Below are 22,652 nucleotides of genomic sequence, written 5' to 3'. Positions count from 1 at the left end.
AACTCATTTCCCATATAAATTCCTATTCAGTTTTAACACGTGTTGTCATTGGAACGAGTCAGTTCTCACTCAAACCTGCATAAGCTTCAGCTAACCAAAAGTTAGCTCAAAGTGAGTTAGCTTTAGGCTGATAATATATGAGCATACTTGAATTTGAAATGAAGAATACTCATACATAGAAAATAGGATACACATACATAATACAAGTACCCTGTAGGAATGTCTCGAACTCACTCAAAATCAAACTAACTTTTTACTGACTAATTTGAGGCGACTTTAAGCTAACTCATTGTTTATGCAGTCTTGAGTCAGTTGAATTTTTCCCAAACTCACTTTTTCTCGATCAGCAATGAGTTACCTTTTTACTCACTCTAAGCTGATGCATATTTAAGTGAAGTAAAGTCATGGAAACAATTCAAACAAACAAACAAAAAATATGTATTGACTTCTATAACTGTCAATTTGGATTTGGCTTTTTATATTTGTTTCAATTTAGCTTTTATTTTCAGAGAACTTTTGTAATTTTTTGTCACGGTTAGCGGTAAGTAGCATATAAATGCATAATTCAAACTCAATTAATAATTAAACTTTCCTTATTTCCACTAGAACCCATCATTATCAGTGAAGGAATAAATGGAAACTTGAAATAAAAGTGTTAAATGGCTGTTTGAGGACGAAGATATTGGGAAATACACTTAAGCCTTTTGGACTTCCCTGACGAATGCCACTTCCATTCAGTGTGCGTCATTAAAAAATTAGGTACAACTCCCTCTGAGTTAAGGCCGGTATGCACCTCTAGCGAAATTTTCGGTAGCAAAAATTTATTTAAGTCTACAACAAAAAAACAGGGCTGTGTACACAAATTTTAAACCAGCTAATCGCTTTTAAAAATTGTTAATATATGTTCCAAATATTCCTCAAATAAATTGTTTATTATTTACAGACCTTTTAAAACTTTTACGCACACAATGATTGTAATAAATTAAATGTTTGCTGCCAAAATATGCTTTTGACAACCCTGTTTTTTTCATTAGAGGTGCGTACCAGCTTACGAAATTGAACGCTACCGAAAATTTCGTTAGCATAAATAGCAATGCATTTCTTATGGGAATGAAATTTTTCGCTAGAGGTGCATACCGGCCTTTAAACGAGAAAATTAACACAACACTTAAACTCAAGACAAGATGAACTTAACTAATATTATCCGAATTTTTACTTACGTTATATTTTATTTATTGTAAAATAATTTTAAAAAATTTGAATTGTTATTATTTTTTAATTAATTCAAAATAAAATGAATCAAAAATAATAAAACAAAAACAAAATATTTTATTATCCACAAAGAGTTCACCATAAACTAATCAGTTAAGAGCTAACTCATAGTATGCTCATATATTATCAGACTAAAGCTAACTCACTTTGAGCTAACTTTTGGTTAGCTGAAGCTTATGCAGGTTTGAGTGAGGACTGACTCGTTCCAATGACAACACGTGTTAAAACTGAATAGGATTTTACATGGGAAATGAGTTAGGATTTGAGTCACCTGTGACTCAGTTATGACTAACAATTTATTAACTTAAAGTCACCTCAATTTCCTGCAGGGTAAATAAACAAACAAATACTAACAAATAAATTTTTGCAAGAATTCAAAAAATTGACGCCTTTCAAAGTTGTTACGCCGTTTATCAGTGATGTATACTCCCGAAATGCAAAAAGCACCAAATATATATTATAAGATGAATCCTCCTTCTTAACTGTTTGGAAACAAGAAATTATTAAAAAATACATAAAATGTCGTTTTTTATTTTTTTTATTAAAGTAACGAGTAGAAACGAGTACTCAATTCAAAAGTATAGAGTAGTAACGAGTCAAAAGTAATCAAAATTCCGAACACCACAAAATTGTTGTTTCCCGTCCCAGCAACAACTTGAGCGTTTTCCAATAAGTTTTGCTATCGAAAGGTTGGCAACGTCTGTAGCCGGCATTCAAAGAGAATTTATATGGGCAATTAACACTTTGAGATCATTACAAAATGAATTCTGCCATAAAGGCTGAGTTGCATATAATGCGTTAATCCGTGCGTTGATGGAAGGGTTGATTTTTTCAGTTTGAAGCACTCCCAATAAACACAAGCATTGGAGAATTGCTTGTATTCAATACGTTTTCGAACACTTTTTTCAAAGACAGTCCTATCGTGCACCTAATCTCATACCGGTTAAGATTCCTTTTTTTTATTAAATTAAAGACTTCTCCGATGTTAGACTTTTCCATCATAAAACAGGCGAAACATTTCATACTTCTAAACTCGTAGATTCAAAGCAATACCGTGAATATAGGATTGCTTTCGGCGCGGAAACCGAATATAGTATTCGTCGTTCAAACGTGGCAAAAATTGTACAAGCTTTGTACTTTGTACAAAGTACTGAATCCAATCCATATTTTAGCGGAAATATTCTTTCCCAATAAACACAAACGCTTGAAAAATGCTAAATTTCAACAATTTTTCAAACATTTTTTCAAAGGATTAGGGTAATATTCAAGTTGAGAAATTGTTGAGAAATTCGCGTTCTCAACAAAAAACAGACATTACCCTCAACAGTGAAATTCAACACATTAGCAATAATATCTCAAGTGTTATCCTCAAATTGAAATGCATCGCTACTCAATAATTTGTCAAACAATTTTCGATGCGAGTCAAATTCAAAATTAACATCGTTGCAAATACTTTTCAACCTAAATTTGTATGAATGACATCCCCACTTCAAATTGAAAGTCAAAGCCAAAATTCTATGAATTTTGTATAATTTATTCATTTTCATCAAAATAAAATATATAATAATACACTACACTACATAATACACTACAATACCAATTGATAAATAATAATCTTATTAAACATATCAACAAATAAGAAAAAAACAACAAACAACAAAACTTTAAATATCTTAAACATTATTAGTAAACACTTCTGCATTGATAATTCGATTTCCTTCCTGTTGGTGTCATAAAACAGCACTAAAATGTATTAACATGCGGGCAATTTGAAATTAGGAACGCACTGGACCGCGTGTTAGAATTGATTTCCAGCAGAAGGAATTCACAAAATATCAATTTTAAACTGATAATAGAATATGATTTAAATTGACGATGTGATGCAGATTTTTATCCAGAAGTTGTTGATTTTCATATTGACGTACCAATTATTATAAACTAATTGAAGCAGTTCCAGTTAATTGTGCACCATTTTTTCATCGGTCAGCTTTTTAATGTTTTCAAGAACGTAGAATCCATAATTTTAGTTTTCTGCAAAGAGATATACATTTAGTGACTTCCTTAAAGTTTTATTTCATTTTCTATTCTCACTTACCTATTTTTATAAACTATTTGGTTATTTGTCTAAAATTTTCCATTTTTTTTTATTTCTTGCAATTGACCACGAACTTCGTTGCACAAATAAGTACTGAAAACCACATGGTTTTTTCGTTGCATTTTAGTGTAGTGTTTTGTCAAAGTTTTCTCATATTATCTTCAAAACCTTTTCAAAGATTTCGTCAACATTTTGGCAAATTGGAAGTAATTCGCAAACAATTTGAAGATGTATTGAAGATGAGCTATTTCAAGTCAAGTTGAATTTATGTTGAAAATTATATTTACCCTCAAACTGAAAAGTTGTTGCATTTGAAAAACGCTTATCCTGTGTTTATTGGGTTGTGTCGAGTTAGGACGTTATCGGAATGGGATATTACACAGAAAAAAAATTTCACGAACATTTTTCCAATTAAAATCTTAATTGAGTTTTAAAAAATATTCAATTAAAAATTTAATTGAATCAACAAATTTTTTAATTGAAATAAAAATCAATCACACAAATTAATAGTATCAATTAATTCTTTAATTGGATCAATTAATTTTTTAATTGACTGTCAATTAATTTTTTAATTGATACTATCATTTCTGTGATTGAAGACATTTCAATTAAAAAATTAATTGGATCAATTAATTTCGTGATTGATTCAGAAAAAAATTTTTTTGTGTGTAAGGAGTATAATACAATTAAAATTATATGCAAATAAATAAACATGGTCTGCATACGCTACGTTTACTACTAATTACATCTGTCACATTGCTAGAGATTGGCAACTACATCGGCGTTTATTGTGAAACTTGGCAGCATTGCCTATATTGTGGTGACCGTTATAGATTGAAAGGAATATTTAATTTGTATAGTCATGTGAAGGTTTTCAGTCAGACTTATATATTTTTAATAATCATTCTATATGAAAAATCTTTGATGTCAAACATAATTTTAAATTAGAGATGGCCTTAATAAAATCATTTATTTTGTTGTCTCTTTCTCACTCACTCCCATAGACAGTTGAATCATATGGCAGTCGTAGTCCAGCCCTGTTTTTGCAATCAAAACATGTCCAACAAGAGTTTGCCATTCATTTTCTTACGCCACATTGGTTTGGGGTATACTGATGAGTCAATTAACTTGGTATTATGTTGTGTGGTACATACCTACGGTTACCTATGCTGCCATATTTGATTTTATATCAAATGTTAAATGATTATTTCTACAAATAGAAGCCAATACATACACATACACACAATGGAATATTGTATGGTTCCATTTAAATCGACATGAAAATAATAACATGTCTGATTGTCATCATTCTACTGTTGGCTACATCACAACGGTTTATCTCCGATGACATGATAGATGATGTGGCGCCAATTGATTAATCAAAAAAAAAAAAAAAATCAAGCTTACCTTGATTTGTTGTTTCCTTATTACGTTAACATTTTATATTATACATATGTACATAAATTTAGTTAAAATATTTTCCGCTGAAAAAAAATCTGTCAGCGAATTAAATTGGCCATTAGTTAGGATTTTATTTACTATTTTGTCAAAATATATGAATACTCCTCTACCGAATCAAATATTGCATATATATGTGTCTGAAAAGAAATAACAACAAATATATCATAAAGTGTGCTAAGTCGTTTTAATAAATAATCAAAAATGTTTAATTTATGAATTTTTAAGCAATAATTCATTCGACAGTATCTTGCCCCCTCGCAGACTCTTAACACTAAAAACAAAAGTTCACAGCAACGTGCACTGAAATAGCACATTTTTGTAAATCATCTCTTAACACCCCAACAAAAAAATTGGAAGTTGTTCCACAAAAATTTCTTTTAAAGCGCATCCCGGAATCCCCCATCATTTTTTTCCACTTCCGATGCAGTCCTTTTGGACAAGTCCACAAACATTTATTTTAAAGCTCATCTCGGGATCCCCTATCGATTTTTTTCACTTCCGATGCAGTAATTTTGGACAAGTATTAGAAAGTACGCAATTGGGCTATTTTAAGTGGACAATTAAATTTGACAAAAACAAAAATAGACAATCAAAAAAGTACGAGGACAGTTCGGAAACTTCTTAGCCTAGCACAGGCTAAGAAGTTAAGTGTTTTGGAAACTTCCATCTCTTTTATGAACACATGTTAAATTTTGTTTCGATCTGGCAACTCCTTCATATAGAAACAGGTGTTCCAAAAAAACGCATCCGCAATTGGAAAAATTTGAAATGCAAAAGGGTAAAACAATAAATTCAGAGTACTATTGCAACCTTTTGGATCAAATAAATGTATAAATTCGAGAAAAACGTCCTGGCTTACAACACCAAAAAATAATTTTTCATCAAGACAACGCATCAGCGCACAAGAGTGTTTTAACAATGGCTAAAATCAAGGAATTAAAGTACGAGTTGCTTGACCACCCACCTTATTCTCCTGATTTAGCTCCCAGTGACTTTTACTTGTTTCCAAATCTAAAAAATTCTTTGCTGGTAAGCGTTTTACTTCAAATGAAGATGGAATTACAGTTGTAACCCACTATTTTGAAGACCTTCAGGAAAACTATTTTAATCAAGGGATAGAATTGCTAGAAAAGCGTTAGACTAAGTGTATTGAAGTTTCATGAGATTATATTGAAAAATACAAATATTTTTGAAAAACTATCTATTCTCTTTCATTGATAGGTTAAGAAGTTTCCGAACCGCCCTCGTAAACAAAAAAAAATAATTTCATTCCCGCTGAAATTTGAACAGTTTGGCCTCATGGAAGTTGACTTCCTTGGATGTTCTTTGAGAAGTTTTGTTGATTTTTATTATTTTTATTTCAAACACTCTAAACAGCAGTTCACTTAAGCAGGACTTAACTAGTGATTTTCTTTCGCTGTGAGTTTCAGCAGGAATTTTCTTAATTCGTAAAAGGATATTTACAAGCCTGGACAGACCGTTACTGTGAACCCTCTCTAATTCGTTACAATTTCGCTAAAAGTCTTAGTTATAGTCGCAAATTTTCTAATAATGCAGTGAAGCACAGATGCAAAGTTGGAAGAATATGTTTTTATAGGTCTCACTAATCTAAAGGTGGTACTTCAATAGATGAAATTGGAATTTCAACGTAGTGTACAACGTAGTTTTTCAATTTGTAAAAATAAGATAATAAGAAAATAAACGTGTAACAAAAAGATCTGATAAAAATAATAAAGTGGTTTTTAGTTTTTTTTATTTCTTCAACTAAATGAACTTTCAAGGCACAACTTCCATAGCAATGCAAAGGATCTAAACATGGAATTCTATGACAAGTTCACGTAAAAATCATTGGACTACTTCCGGATCACAAATTGGGGGAAGTAGTTTATACTTTTTGGGAAGCTCTTTTTTTGCTGCGACCATCTGTGTCCAAACTGGGTTTGGCCTGTCGAAAACTATGACATTGGTCTTAACATATTTCAAAAATCGTCTCTAAACAGCAGTTCACTTCATCAGGACTTAACTAGTATCCCGTGAGTTCCCGGGATAGGAAAATACGATTCAGAAAATTATTAAACGATTAACTTCCTAGCATACTCACTCCGGGTACTCACCTATAATTGTAACACATTTGGGTTATGTTATTTAGGTGAAGGTTTAAAAATGTCTTGTCTTACCATCTTCGCAAAATACTATGCCAAGGAACAAGCCTATCGTCCTTGAAGGGACAATGGAATGGACTTTCTTCTGTTCTCATTGATATTCATGCATGTAATGTTAATATTTAATAACTCTATTGTTTATTCAACAACACCAAATGCATTCATTCATATCCAACAATTGTAGATACACTGAATGTGAATATGTGTACATAAGGGAATCATTAAACAATAAACAATTCATAAGAATTTCATGCCAATTTAGCCTAATGTCGAACGTTTTCATCATATGCCAATCGAATATTATGGGCTTATTAATTGAATATGTTAGGTAGATTTCTGTATGTATGTATGCATGTTTGTATATGGATATTTTGTTTTTGTTTGGTAATAATCTCGAGATTCTACACTGAGGTAACTACAGTGGTGAGTACATACGAGAGAACAATTGCTGTTAAAATGTCTGATGCATGTTCGTGTATGTACAAGCTGTTGGTTTATTTAAGTTTTTTGTGTTTTATTTGTTATGACTGAGGCGTATGTGTCGTATAAAACATGGTTTATTACTATGCTGTCCCCTCTGTATCCTTGTATGTAAAGGAATGCCACATAAAATAGAGATTTTAATAGGAGTTCGAAATGTGTTTTCCATAACAGACCAGTGTTGCCAATATTGGTGATTTTCCCCTAAATTGAAATTTTTGGAATTTGGGTTGGGGGCGAAATTATTGAGTTGGGGACTTATGGAATTTCATGAAAATTTAAGATATTTTTAAATCTGTTCACTATAATATAAAATAACTCGACAATTAATTTATAATAAAGCAACTAAAAGTAGTTCCACACTTTTCCCAGCAAAAAAATTGTGAGTTGTTCTAAAGGCACAACTTTAAAAGCACTTCCAAAAATGTCTTTAATTATTTTAACTACACAGGAAGTTTTTTTACTTCATTTATTTCATATTGTCATGTGTAATTTTTGTTTTCCTCTTTTTTCAAATAGTTTAAAAAAGAGTAAGAATAAATAAAATGGTATAATTTATTCAAATTTTGCCACAAAACTATTAAATCCCTTATAGAAAAATCGATAATTTTTGAAAATAATCGAGGGAAAACGTTTCAAACAAGTGTCAGAATGCATTCAAATCACAAAAAAATATAAAAATTATTTATTTGGGAAAATATCACAAAATTTTTTAATTCACATTCAAAACACTTAATTCGGATCACACCTTAACAAGTGATGCAAATTCATTGCAACGGCTGTTGAAACGGTGGACATTCGTCCAATTAATCGCTTTTCCGCGAATTTTGCACGGACCCAAAAATAACATTTTCACTACTTTTTTTGGCTACGCCCCTTTGCAGCATTATTAAGTTCTTCATTTATGAAAGAATAGTTTTAATATCACAGTTTTAACATCACACCAATCATAAGATCAACCACAGCTTTATTTCGTAAATATCAGACTTCAAACATTGCCATCGGCAACTGCTACCACAACCCAAATAATTCGAAGTCTTTAGAGGAACTTTGTGCGATTAATTTTTTAAAAAATTAAAAAAACTATTGACATTTATTGATAAATGGAAAATCGTAAATAGGTTTTTAAATTTAGGGGGGGGGGGATCTAAAATTTTTCTGGGGGGTCTAAGCCCCTCCCCTACGCTTATGAACATTTCTAGACTTTTTTCTTTAAACCGGCAAATGTCCTAGGACCAGGGTTGATACAGTTGACGCTTTTGTACTTTTTTTGATACTATTTGAGTATAAAAGGTACGGTGGTATAACCACAATATATTTGGTACCTTTTTCAAACCTTCATTAAGTGCATAAGATGAAATATGAACGCTAGTCCAAATTAGTTTGGCTTTATATACAATTGGAACACTTCTCTCAAAACAAATACAATGAAACATCTAAAATTTGGACACTCTAAAAGGCGAACACATTTCAAAAGTGGACAATTTTCATGTGACGTTCGCTGTATTATCACATAAAAATTATCTTCTAATAGGTGAACTCCTCTAAAAAGTGCTCCATATATATAGACGAGAGATTTCAATATAATAAGTTTTTTTTTCGAAACGCCGCAGTAAACTTCTCGAAACAAGAAACACTCTGAAAAATAGAAAACTTTGCTGAGACGTTTGCAGTATTATCACATTAAAGATGTAAGTTTTAATAAGTGGATCCCACCTAAATGTGAAAAAAATTTAGGCGACAGATTCTATGTCAAGCATTGTCAGACATGAGTATCACCTGTTGTTCGGTCTTGTCTTAAATGTTAAATTTAATCATCGGTTTCAATGTATCGATAAGACTGTAGCCCACGTCCATGAAAATTTGTGGTACAATTGAAAAAAAAAACAAACGGTATTTCGTTTCAATTTCAGGACTTTTTTACACGCTACAGTGGCTGACATGGGCAATTTATGAATTACAACATTATTTTAGGAAGTACCACTATAAAATCATTTTATCATAGCTGATCTCTTTCAAAGGCAAAAACAAAAAGTCTAAATTATAACAAATACTTCAAAATAAAAAAAAATCTTTTCATAATTCCAAATTTTAAACCAAAGATGCAAAATCCTTCAAATAAGATGCAAATCCTCAAAAAGCTAATGATTCAATATAACAGTTAATTTAAATAAGGTTTTCTGGTTTTCTTTACTTTAATGACATGTTGCCGTACGTCAAAGACATACAACCTTAATAGAGGCACGTACATTTCCAAGATTGTTGTCCTAAATTTAATGTAAAAAAATGGATTTTAAATGAAATTTTGGTCTATTTTGTAGAATACAATTCTTAATTTATTCCGCCTGTTTTTCTCATGTAATAAAAAAAGTCCTTCATAAACCCGTTAACCAAAAAAATTAAATTCCAAATTCAAACTCAAATTATGCAAAGTTTCAAGTAAAAAAGTCGTTAAAAGAAAGTTTTGAAAAACATCTCCTATTTCTGAATACACCTCAGTATTTTAGTATTGATTCTTAGCGAAAAATTCGGCATCGTTAAAATAAAGAAAGTTGTTAGGATAACTTTCGTTAAATATTGGCTCCATAAAATTAAAAATAGGATACAGATCTCAATTATCGAAATTTCATGTGAAATTTTTTTGTGCGTAATCAATAAAAACTGTATAAAAGGTCAAATAAGAAAATGTTTAAAATAGTTTTCTGCTTTAATTAAAATAATAATTACCCTAATTAAAATGTTAATTAAATTAAACAAGTATATAAGGCAGTAAGTTCGGCAAGGCCGAATCTTATATACCCTCCACCATGGATTGTGTAGAAACTTCAACTAAAGACTTCTACTGGGATTGGGTAGCACTTGCCGATGGAAAGGTATCTTAAAACTTCTTAACATCGTCTTCTAAATTGTACGTTAGTCCATACGTGATATATAGTAGTCAAAAAAAGGCCGATAAAATATATAGGGAAGTCTACAAAAAATTACGGAAAGATATGCACTTTTGCGCGGTAATTAGAGAGCCAGAATTGTTATGGGGGCTATATACTATTATGAACCGATATGGACCAATTATGCCATGGTTGTTAGCGGCCATATACTAGCGAAATGTACCAAATTTCAACCGAATCGGATGAATTTTGCTCCTCGAAAATCTGGGGATTGGTTTATATGGGGGCTATATATAATTATGGACCTATATGGACCAATTTTTGCTTGGTTGTTAGAGACCATATACTGACACCACGTACCAAATTTCAACTGGCTCGGATGAATTTTGCTACTCTAAGAGGCTCCGGAGGTCAAATCTGGGGATCGGTTTATATGGGGGCTATATATAATTATGGACCGATATGGATCAATTTTTGCATGGTTGTTATAGACCATATACTAACATCACATATCAGATTTCCACCGGATCGGATGAATTTTGCTCCTCCAAGAGGCTCCGGAGGTCAAATCTGGGGATCGGTTTTTATGTGGGCTATATATAATTATGGACCGATATGGACGAATTTTTGCATGGTTGTTATAGACTATATACTAACACCACATACCAAATTTCAACCAGATCGGATGAATTTTGCTCCTCCAAGAGGCTCTGCAAGCCAAATCTGGGGGTCGGTTTATATGGTGACTATACGTGAAAGTGGTCCGATATGGCTCATTTGCAATACCATGCGACCTACGTCATAACAACTACCAATGCGAAGATTCAAGTCGATAGCTTGTTTCGTTCGGAAGTTAGCGTGATTTCAACAGACGGACGGACGGACGGACATGCTCAAATCGACTCAGAATTTCACCACGACCCAGAATATACATACTTTATGGGGTCTTAGATCAATATTTCGATGTGTTCCAAACGGAATGATAAAGTTAATATCAGACCTGTGGAGTCGAGCCAATTTTGCTCGACTCCGACTCCAGCATTTTTCATCAGCTCGACTCCGACTCCGGAGTCGACTCCGGGTAATATAACTAAATCTCATTTTAATACCACTACTTTGTAGTTCTATTGTGGGGGTACCGTAAGTGGATCGATATAAAGTATCGTATTTATTAATGTGTGCAAAAAAGGTCTTAATTTCACATTAGATGCCAATTGAACTCTTATTTCAAATTTAGGGCAATGTTTAATAAATAAAATAATGATATAAATACCCATCATTATATGAGAAGATACCAACAGTATATATATTTGTGGACCAAAGTTATTGATACTATCTCAAATCCTTTAAATTTGTTGCGAGCTATATAAAGGTTTATATTCCCATATGCATCAATTTGAATCTGAATTGATTTAGACAAAATTGTATATACTTCTACAAAAATGCAAGGAAAGTCTAAAGTCGGACGGGCCGGTTATAATATACTCTGCACAACTTTGTATTTAGATCTACATTTTGATAAAATCTCAAATCAGACTTCTACAAAATCTCGGGCAATATTTGGGAAATATTTATAATTGTTTAGACAATTTCGCAAAAATGCATTTATGATTCATTCATTGAAAAATTTGAGTCATTTCTACAAGTTTTCGACTTAGCAGTGAGTATCAGTGAGCATACAATTTTGGAAAAATTTTTGTCTAGTAAATAAAATATATATCTATATAAAATAGAAATAAAATTTTGCAAAATTTTCTACAGAAACAAAATTTTGACTAAATTTTCTATAGAAATAAAATTTTGAATAAAATTTTTATAGAAATAAAATTTGGAAAATTTTTTGTAGAAATAAAAGTTTGAAAGAATTATCAATAGAAATACAATTAAAAAAAATTGTGTAACAAACGAAATTTTGCAAAATTTTCTATAGAAATAAAATTTTGCAAAATATTCTATAGAAACAAAATCTTGACTAAATTTTCTATAGAAATAAAATGTTGACTAAATTTTATATAGAAAAAAATATTTCTATAGTAATAAAATTTTGAATACATTTTTTATAGCAGTGAGTATCAGTGAGCATCAGTAAGAAAAAAAAATTGAAAAAATTAGCTATAGAATTAAAATTTGATCATTTTTTCTTATAGAAATAAAATTTTGAAAAAATTATCAATAAAAATACAATTTTAGAAAAATTTTTGTGTAGTAAATAAAAGTCTGCAAAATATTCTACAGAAACAAAATTTTGACTAAATTTTCTATAGAAATAAAATTTTCTACACTCAAAAAAATAATTCTTTCCTCCCAAACGAAATTTTAGACAAACAAAGTTCGTTTTTCATTTGCTTTCGCTGTAAGGAAGTGTATTTGGAAGAAAAGTATATACTTTTTGTGATAAACGTTTATTCTTTTCCAGGATTTCATAAAGACAAAATCAAAAAAACATTGTTTTCATGCTAATTGCATTTTCCCTCACATCTTTCTCACATCCACGAGATTTTTTAGTTCTTAACACCTTTTCCTGTAATACCAACAATGAAGAAGAAATTATACGATTTTATAAATTTTTTTACCTTTCGCCTGGACGGAGAATCGAACCGCGGACCATGCACTTTGTAAGCCAACACACTAACCACTGAGGTATGTACCTGTTATGGTCATCAATAGATAAATATCCATATAAGTTATATTTATATAGCATAGCTTGCGGCGCCCACGAACCGAATAAACAAAGTTTATTTAACAGAAACAAACATTTAGTTTGGCACCGTGGAGCAGTGGTTGCTACTTGCATGCCAAGGGTCGTGGGTTCGAACCCTGCTTCGACCAAAGTTTTTTTTGTTTTTTTTTACATATATTCCAGATAGTTCGGAAGATTCCGAAAAAATGTTCATTATTATATTGTAGTATATTAAATTTTGAACTGTAAAATGTGTCTTATTAAAGACTAAAAGTCAGAAAAGAACAGTGTTTGATATAAACGAAATGGACTGCGTTGTTGTTTCAAAAATAACCTTTTTTATTGAAAAAATAAAAATTTTGTAACAAACGAATTTTTTTGGTGATAAACGTTTAAAATTTTCGAAGCAATTCAAAAAACTCTAACAAAAGCAAAACGTTTTCGGTACACGTTTTCCAAACGTTTTTTTCTTTGCGTGTATACAAATAAAATTTTGACCAAATTTTCTAATAAAAAAAATCTATTAATACAAAATGTTGACCAAATTTTCTAATAAAAAAATCTATTACTATAAAATTTTGACAAAATTTTATATAGAAATAAAATGTTGACTCAATTTTCTATAGAAATAAAATTTTGACTAAATTTTCTATAGAAAAAAATATTTCTATAGTAATAAAATGTTGAATAAATTTTTTATAGAAATAAAATTTTGACAAAATTTGCTATAGAAATAAAATTTTGACAAAACTTTTTATAGAAATAACATTTTGACAAAATTTTCTATAAAAAAAAAACAACTTTGAAAAAAATTTTCTGTCAATATTCCACATGTTTGTATATGGCCTTAAAATAAAATTTAAAAAAATAATTTCGATTCTTCGAAATATTTCAAATAAATTGATATGGGCATTAAAATGGATCGATTCAGCCCATCTGCTAGTCTAACATTCTAGGAAACATAAAAAGATAGCCGTAATTGGAAGTTGATTTTCATTTACTATCATGCTGTACATTGATCGAATGAATAACGCAGTGGAAATTAATTTGCGTAAAAACTTGCTTAGTTACAAAAATGTGAAGTGTTTTAAAAAATTTGGTTTAGCCGGAGTCGGAGTCGAGCAAAATTTTTACGACTCCGACTCCAGCAAAATCTTCAGACTCCGACTCCGACTCCGGCTCCACAGCCCTGGTTAATATACCCCCCATCCTACGGTGGAGGGTATAAAAATAATTGAAAGTGTCGAAAAAATCAATTACAGTTTTAAGCAAGAATATTTTTAATTTCTATTAATTCTGTGATTGATACTTTTATTTGTTAAATTGTTAATTATTTTGTGCGAAATTTGAATTTAAGTAAAAAAGTCTATCCCACCGTAGAAAGCGGTTGGTGCGATAACGGCTATCTTCTGCCCAAAATTAAAAATTAAAAAACAAAACATTTCTAAATTTTAAAAAAGGTCGAACAGTTTAATTTTCCTAATTTTTATAACGTAAAATTTCCAAGATATTAAAAACTTTGAAAAAGTTGAGTAATGATATTGATTTGTTTTGTATGCCCTAATATAACAGACGTAAAAATGCGACCCAAAAATATTTGGCAATACTCAAGGCAAATTCATTTCCCCCATAGTCGAATGATTTGCCTCAATCAGGAAATAATTTTTCATTACGCAGAAAAAAAAGCATTCATTGTTGTCATCACCAATAGCAATGTTGGAGATAAGGCACCACGGTCAACAGATGGCAATAATAATCAAAAGAAATTAAATACCATTAGCCAAATAACACAAAGAAATAAAAAACACAGAAAAAAATACGACAAAAAGATACGACACTCGTTAATGACTATGGTGTGGATTTCCGTGATAATATCAATGAGAAATCCAAAATGTGTTAAAAAAAGAGGAAGAAACATTTAAAACTAATCAATATAGGCATCCAATGAATTTGATTCACAGGAAATCGTGTTACACGAATGATGTGTAACGAACGCTTCTTTCTAACAGTTTGTGTATCCTTTTGTGTGCTGTGTTTGAGAACTTGTGTCCGTTTCCTTTACTTATGGTCGATATCAGTGTGTGTAGTGGGGTGATAGGCTTGGTAAAAAAGTCATATTAAAAAAGTGTAGATGTTAGGATTGGAAAAACACACACACACACATAATAGACAAACTATAAATTGACCTTTTGACACACATCTGCACTTCAAATCACATCACATGAATGAACCAAAAGAATGGCCAGACAGACAGACATACCCCATTAAATGGCCCAAACGGAGACGTGCCATATGAAATGCTATGGCAGTTACAATATTACGTGAGTCGCTCAATGAATAATTCTGTATTGCCACAATAGCAAGAATCCCCCCTGCACTAAGTCCACCTCCCTTTGTCCAAAGGAAGATCTTTTCAAAAGGGTCTCATTTCTATTTGGGAGTAGGGGAAATGGCTTTTCAACATTTACTTGACTGTATGTATGTTATGGCTGTCCGCCTGCCTTGCTACTGGAATATTTTATGAAATGCATATGAAAAATGAATGAAATAATCCCGTGCAATTCACCGACGAATAAAGAGAAACTCAAATAAAAAAACAACAAGAACTGAGCAGAGCGTAGGGACTGAACTGACTGAACTACCCAATAATAAAAGACAATAAAAAAATATGGAATTAATTCGATGCCACGACTTCACCAAACCCATAAAAACGTAAACATTAGGAAAAAAATTAAGAGTAATAAAAAAGTAACAAAACCAGACCCCGCCACTCGGTCGGTCCAGTCATTCGAAAATTCCTAACAAAACCCAAAAGACAGTCGAGAATCGAAGCAAACGACTCGAATCAGAAATAAACGACCCACCATGGAACAAAAGCAAAAAAGGTATGCCGAAGACGTTCCGCAGTGGATGATGGGCTAGCTGACTGAAATTGGAATTGGCATTGTTTGTTTGAAAATGGAAAACAATGCTGGAAATGAAGAATGAATGAATTGAAGCTTATAACTAGTAGGAAAAAATTACATACTAAAATTTCTATTTTCTTCGTTTCATCTTCCCCCTCTCCATCCCGAAACAAAAAAAAAAATTAAACAAAAAAGATGGAAATTCTCTTTTGTATTGGAGGGGCAGACAATAAATGGTTACAATTATGTAAGACCATCGTTTATATAGTTTTTTATGATCACCAAAGAAAGAAAGAAAGCTGCATCGAAACGAAGAAAAAACGGTAACTCTTCTATATTTAACGATGCTTCCAAGAGAGGAACGTTGTCTATGTTCGGGAAAACAATGACATCGGTCACTGTTTTCTTTTTTTTTTTTTTTTGAAGAATAATTTATTGATGCTGTCAAATAAAACAATTACAGTGCAACTGGTGTTTAGCCCTACGTTGAAGTTATTTTGTGTAGTTTTGGGGTCACTCTCTCCCTCGCTTTGATCAATCAATGGTTAATGGTACACACTATCCACGGTATCATTAAGGTTTCACTAAAACAATACATGTACAGTGTTTTGAATAAAAAAGTATTTGGATCCAAATATTTTAACCTACCCTTAAAAATTGTTCTTTAAATTTTGGAAAACAAATCTATGAAATTAGCATCGCTCTGACAAAGTTGTAAGTCTTTGAAGTAAGACAATTTTTTCCTTAAGCTAAAGGACAAGCTTTTTGATTTAAAGAAATAATCTTTAAATTAACGGAGATTTTGAATCTTTTATTAAATATAAAAAAAGTTTCAAATATAGGCTTATTTTTTCAATTTTTGGTTTAATTTTTTTTGCAATTAATAAAACATTTTTTACATTTTATATAACAGTTGGATTTTTTAAACTGACATACATGAGTAGCTTTGTAAATATATATCACAAAAAATAATGCAAATTTGGTAAATGAGATCTATATCCTAATTTTAATTTTACAGAAACTAGATTTTTGGGAACTAAAAAACTGTCCTTAATTTAAAGAAGCAGCTTCTTTGGCTCGGAATATTTTTCCCCTCAAATGATAAAATTTTCGTTAATTCGACAAAAAACTATAAACTTATTTGTATCATGTTGCAATTGGAATTGGCATTGTTTGTTTGAAAATGGAAAACAATGCTGGAAATGAAGAATGAATGAATTGCAGCTTATAACTAGTAGGAAAAAATTACACACTAAAATTTCTATTTTCTTCGTTTCATCTCCCCCCCCCCCCCCCCCCCCCCCAAAACAAAAACTTGGGAACTAAAAAACTGTCCTTAATTTAAAGAAGCAGCTTCTTTGGCTCGGAATATTTTTTCCCTCAAATGATAAAATTTTCGTTAATTTGACAAAAAACTATAAACTTATTTGTATCATGTTGCAATTAGTAAATTAGTTTTAAAAATTCTAAACTAAGCCTAAATTTTCTTTCATGCCGAATTCACTTTTGTAATAATATAATGTGATAAGCTACATTTTTTTGAAGTTAGATACACCACAAATAATTTTCTTCTTTTATTCTATTGACACAATAAGACACTGTGCCTGAACCGAGTTTGATTCAACTGGCATGACATGTAGGAAATCATAATTCATTGGGAATATCAGGTGCAATTGCAATTGATTGAGACGGAGATTTGTAAAGCAAAGAAAGAAAGAATTTGGTCAAAGGTATTCTTCTTCACACTTTTCCCTTTTTCCCACTGTCCATTGTGGATAATTTGGGAAAAATTCAATGGTGCTTTTGTTTCAATTTTTCATTTAAAGAAGGTCAATATTATAGCAGTAGCATCATTAGTATGGTCAGAGGTTGGATAAGTAATCAATGAATGAAAATTGTTTTACGACCATCGGTCACTGGACTCAACAGTAACAGCCCTTAAATTATTTTATGACACTCGTATTCTTTTATTTATTTATTTTTTTTACTTTCTAAAGTGGTTGATAAGACACCTTACACCATCATCACCAACCTTAAGGATCCTCACCCTCGTTACAGTTGCCACAACGCAACAGGAAGGAAGTGTCAGAGTAGCCTCATTACAAATTGTTTAGAAACATCACCTAACAATTAGTGTGGATTTCTTTCTTTTCATTCATTCTTATGGGAGTTCGGAACTTGGAATGCGAATATTTTTCTTATTTCGGATGTAATTTCTTTGTTTTATTCATTTTTTTATTTGCTACTGTAAGATTCATCCTTGATAGTAGACAATTAAGAGAATTTAGATCGTGAGAACTGTTGACATGTTTTGCTTCCAAATTCCTAGGTGGTCTTTGTCTGTTTTGTGGTGATATTGGGTGGCAAGTGAGTCAGTTTCAAAGACCTGTTGTCAATGAAAGATAGGATTTTTTCTAAATCCCCTTTGTATGATGTTCCTACTAAATATTAAAGTTATTAATCCGGCCATAAATTAGGGCATATGTATCAATAATGAAGATGGAATAATTGGCCTCAGGGAATCGATACGGACAGAGAAATAACGTTTTCAACATGATTAAGACAATCATTTGATGCTTGTTAGGATAATATCATGCAAATAAAAAAAAACTTAAGTCTACAATTTTACTAAAGGTAAAAATATTAATGCCTAAATTTGTAGAAAATGTTTACTTGTTGTTGTCATATAACTTACATTTTCTTTTCTGTTGGGTTTATAATTTATTCGACAGATGGAGGAGGTTATTTAAGATTCGGTTCTGCCGAACTTTCGACCTGTTGTTCAATCACAATTATCCTGATCACAAAGATTTCTTGTCCTAAAATACAAAGTTGATAAACATTCCAATGAAAGAATTTTTGTTTACATATAAAAAAGACAATTCCGTTGAACTGAGGTAAGGTATTATGTCAATAGATGTCGTTGGAATCGTATATCTCCAGTGCTACAATAGTAAAGGGTGATTTGTTAAGAGCTTGATAACTTTTTTTTTAAAAAAACGCATAAAATTTGCAAAATCTCATCGGTTCTTTATTTGAAACGTTAGATTGGTCCATGACATTTACTTTTTGAAGATAATTTCATTTAAATGTTGACCGCGGCTGCGTCTTAGGTGGTCCATTCGGAAAGTCCAATTTTGGGCAACTTTTTCGAGCATTTCGGCCGGAATAGCCCGAATTTCTTCGGAAATGTTGTCTTCCAAAGCTGGAATAGTTGCTGGCTTATTTCTGTAGACTTTAGACTTGACGTAGCCCCACAAAAAATAGTCTAAAGGCGTCAAATCGCATGATCTTGGTGGCCAACTTACCGGTCCATTTCTTGAGATGAATTGTTCTCCGAAGTTTTCCCTCAAAATGGCCATAGAATCGCGAGCTGTGTGGCATGTAGCGCCATCTTGTTGAAACCACATGTCAACCAAGTTCAGTTCTTCCATTTTTGGCAACAAAAAGTTTGTTAGCATCGAACGATAGCGATCGCCATTCACCGTAACGTTGCGTCCAACAGCATCTTTGAAAAAATACGGTCCAATGATTCCACCAGCGTACGAACCACACCAAACAGTGCATTTTTCGGGATGCATGGGCAGTTCTTGAACGGCTTCTGGTTGCTCTTCACTCCAAATGCGGCAATTTTGCTTATTTACGTAGCCATTCAACCAGAAATGAGCCTCATCGCTGAACAAAATTTGTCGATAAAAAAGCGGATTTTCTGCCAACTTTTCTAGGGCCCATTCACTGAAAATTCGACGTTGTGGCAGATCGTAAGTCTATTCATGATGAAATGTCAAAGCATACTGAGCATCTTTCTCTTTGACACCATGTCTGAAATCCCACGTGATCTGTCAAATACTAATGCATGAAAATCCTAACCTCAAAAGAATCACCCTTTATTAGCTCCGTTCGAGAACCCGATAATTTTTGATAATTATCACAAATTTTTATCGTTTACACCAAAAATCCAGCAAAACAGAGTCGGAGAGAGACTACATTCGACAGTTATCATATAGAGAAATTGCTAGTTTTTGTTAGAGATTTTCCCCCCAGTAAAATCTTGCAACCAGGGCTGCCAATTTTGCCGATTTAGTTTCCGATTTTTGCCTCGAAAATGACGATATTTACTCCGTTCAAAAATTTGGGAAAATCGAGCGAATTCGAAATCTGAACCGATTTTGATTAAATGTTGCTTACTTTAAGGGTTCCTAATAACCTTGCAATATATTTGAAGACGACCGTTTAGTAAATAGGCTCAACACGACCCCATTGGTTGAAATCAGGCGATACATATATATGGGGGGTTATATAAATTTGATCCGATTTTTCTCCAAATTCAATAGCACTCGACTGAAGTAAGTTTCATCAAAAGAATTGGACCGGAATCCTCCGAAGAATACATAGACAGACCGACCGATGAACGGACGAATACGAATAGATCGACTCAGAAGATGATTCTGAGCCGATCAGTATGTTTTATGGAGTCTAAAATCAATATTTCTGGTAGGTAAATTTTTGTTCGGATCAAAGTTATTATACCCCTATTGGAGCTTAACATAGAATCGGGCAACACTCAGTGATAAGAGAGAAGTTCACCACTGTGGTATCACAATGGACTGAATAGTCTAAGTGAGCCTGATACATCGGACTGCCACATTACCTAACCCAACCTATTATACCCTAACTACTATGTGGGTTGCGATATAAAATCTGGATGCATTTATTGTTTTTAATGTTTAGAAGCTGGAATTTTGAATATGCAAATAGTTACTGGATGGCGTTCGCGTACTTTTCGGCTATGCTTACTCAGAATGAGTAACCAAAACATATGTTTTATTTTAATATTATTTAAATTCCCGATTTTTTGACGATTTTTTCGGGAAAAAGTGACGATTTTTCTTAAAATTTTATTGGCAGCCGTGCTTTCAACCCATCCCAATAAACACAAACGTTTGAAAAATGCTAAATTTCAACAATTTTTCAAATATTTTTTCAAAGGATTAGGGTAATATTCAAGTTGAGAAACTGTTGAGAAAATCGCGTTCTCAACAAAAAACAGACATTACCCTCAACAGTGAAATTCAACACATTAGCACTAATATCTCAAGTGTTATCCTCAAATTGAAATGCATCGTTACTCAATAATTTGTCAAACAATTTTCGATGCGAGTCAAATTCAAAATTAACATCGTTGCAAATACTTTTCAACCTAAATTTGTATGAATGATATCCCCACTTCAAATTGAAAGTCAAAGCCAAAATTCTATGAATTTTGTATAATTTATTCATTTTCATCAAAATAAAATATATAATAATACACTACACTACATAATACACTACAATACCAATTGATAAATAATAATCTTATTAAACATATCAACAAATAAGAGCAAAAAAAAAACAAACAACAACTTTAAATATCTTAAACATTATTAGTAAACACTTTTGCATTGATAATTCGATTTCCTTCCTGTTGGTTCCTTCCTTTTATTAACATGCGGGCAATTTAAAATTAGGAACGTACTGGACCGCGTGTTAGAATTGATTTCCAGCAGAAGGAATTCACAAAATATCCAATTTAAACTGATAATATCATACGAATTAAACTGACGATGTGATGCACATTTTCATCCAGAAGTTGTTGATTTCAACAATTTGTTGTTTTTAACAATTTTAATTGGTTGCACTTGTAATGTTTCTGGAAACATTTTCTTGTCGATAAGCCACTCATTTTTCATTGGTCAGCTTCTTATTGTTTGCAAGAATGTAGCATCCAAAGATATTAGTTTTCTGCAAAGAGATTTAAATTTAGTGACTTCTTTAAAGTGTTGATTTAATTTTAATTTTTTTCATATTGACGTACCAATTATTATAAACTATTTGAAGCAGTTCCAGTTAATTGTCCACCATTTTTCATTGGTCAGCTTTTTGATGTTTTCAAGAACGTAGAATCCATAATTTTAGTTTTCTGCAAAGAGATATACATTTAGTGACTTCCTTAAAGTTTTATTTCATTTTTTATTTTCACTTACCTATTTTTATAAACTATTTGGTTATTTGTCTAAAATTTTCCATTTTTTTATTTCTTGCAATTGACCACGAACTTCGTTGCACAAATAAGTATTGAAAACCACATGGTTTTTTCGTTGCATTTTAGGGTAGTGTTTTGTCAAAGTTTTCTCATATTATCTTCAACACCTTTTCAAAGATTTCGTCAACATTTTGGCAAATTGGAAGTAATTCGCAAACAATTTGAAGATGTATTGAAGATGAGCTATTTCAAGTCAAGTTGAATTTATGTTGAAAATTATATTTACCCTCAAACTGAAAAGTTGTTGCATTTGAAAAACGCTCATCCTGTGTTTATTGGGATATCATACGTTGCCAGCTGGTTGTTGATAACAAACAAAGCACCAGTACAAAGAGAGTAAAATACACTCTTACTCTCTTGCTAGCTTTTACTGTAAAAGTTAGAATGGTTTTTACTCTCTCTGCTAACATTAACAGATATATACGCTTTTCTGTACCAATTTATCATGATCGTATTTACAGCAAATAAAACAATAAACATGTCCATCATTTTTTTCTACACTTTTAATTGACATTGCTAAACATATTGCACATATGATTTGGAGCTGAAAATTGCAATTTTTACTGGGAAAATAGTATCCAAAAATAAAGGCAATAAAGAAAATGATTGAAAATGTTTACTTACTT

The 22,652-nt window shown here is 31.7% G+C and overlaps 1 long non-coding RNA gene across 1 annotated transcript; it reads right to left on the bottom strand.

Annotated features, from left to right (window-relative positions):
• Positions 1 to 21,559: 21,559 nt before the first annotated feature.
• LOC142228027 (uncharacterized) lies at positions 21,560 to 22,300 on the bottom strand. The gene is made up of 3 exons (XR_012720047.1): positions 21,968 to 22,300; positions 21,799 to 21,903; positions 21,560 to 21,725 (listed from the first exon to the last, which is right to left on the bottom strand). It is a non-coding gene; the product is annotated as an uncharacterized LOC142228027 (long non-coding RNA).
• Between the last annotated feature and the right edge of the window lie 352 nt (positions 22,301 to 22,652).

The sequence above is a fragment of the Haematobia irritans genome, chromosome 3 (assembly GCF_050003625.1).
Source record: "Haematobia irritans isolate KBUSLIRL chromosome 3, ASM5000362v1, whole genome shotgun sequence".
NCBI lineage: Eukaryota > Metazoa > Arthropoda > Insecta > Diptera > Muscidae > Haematobia > Haematobia irritans.
The sequence above is the reverse complement of the archived record's forward strand: the minus strand, read 5'-3'. Positions and strand labels throughout refer to the sequence as shown.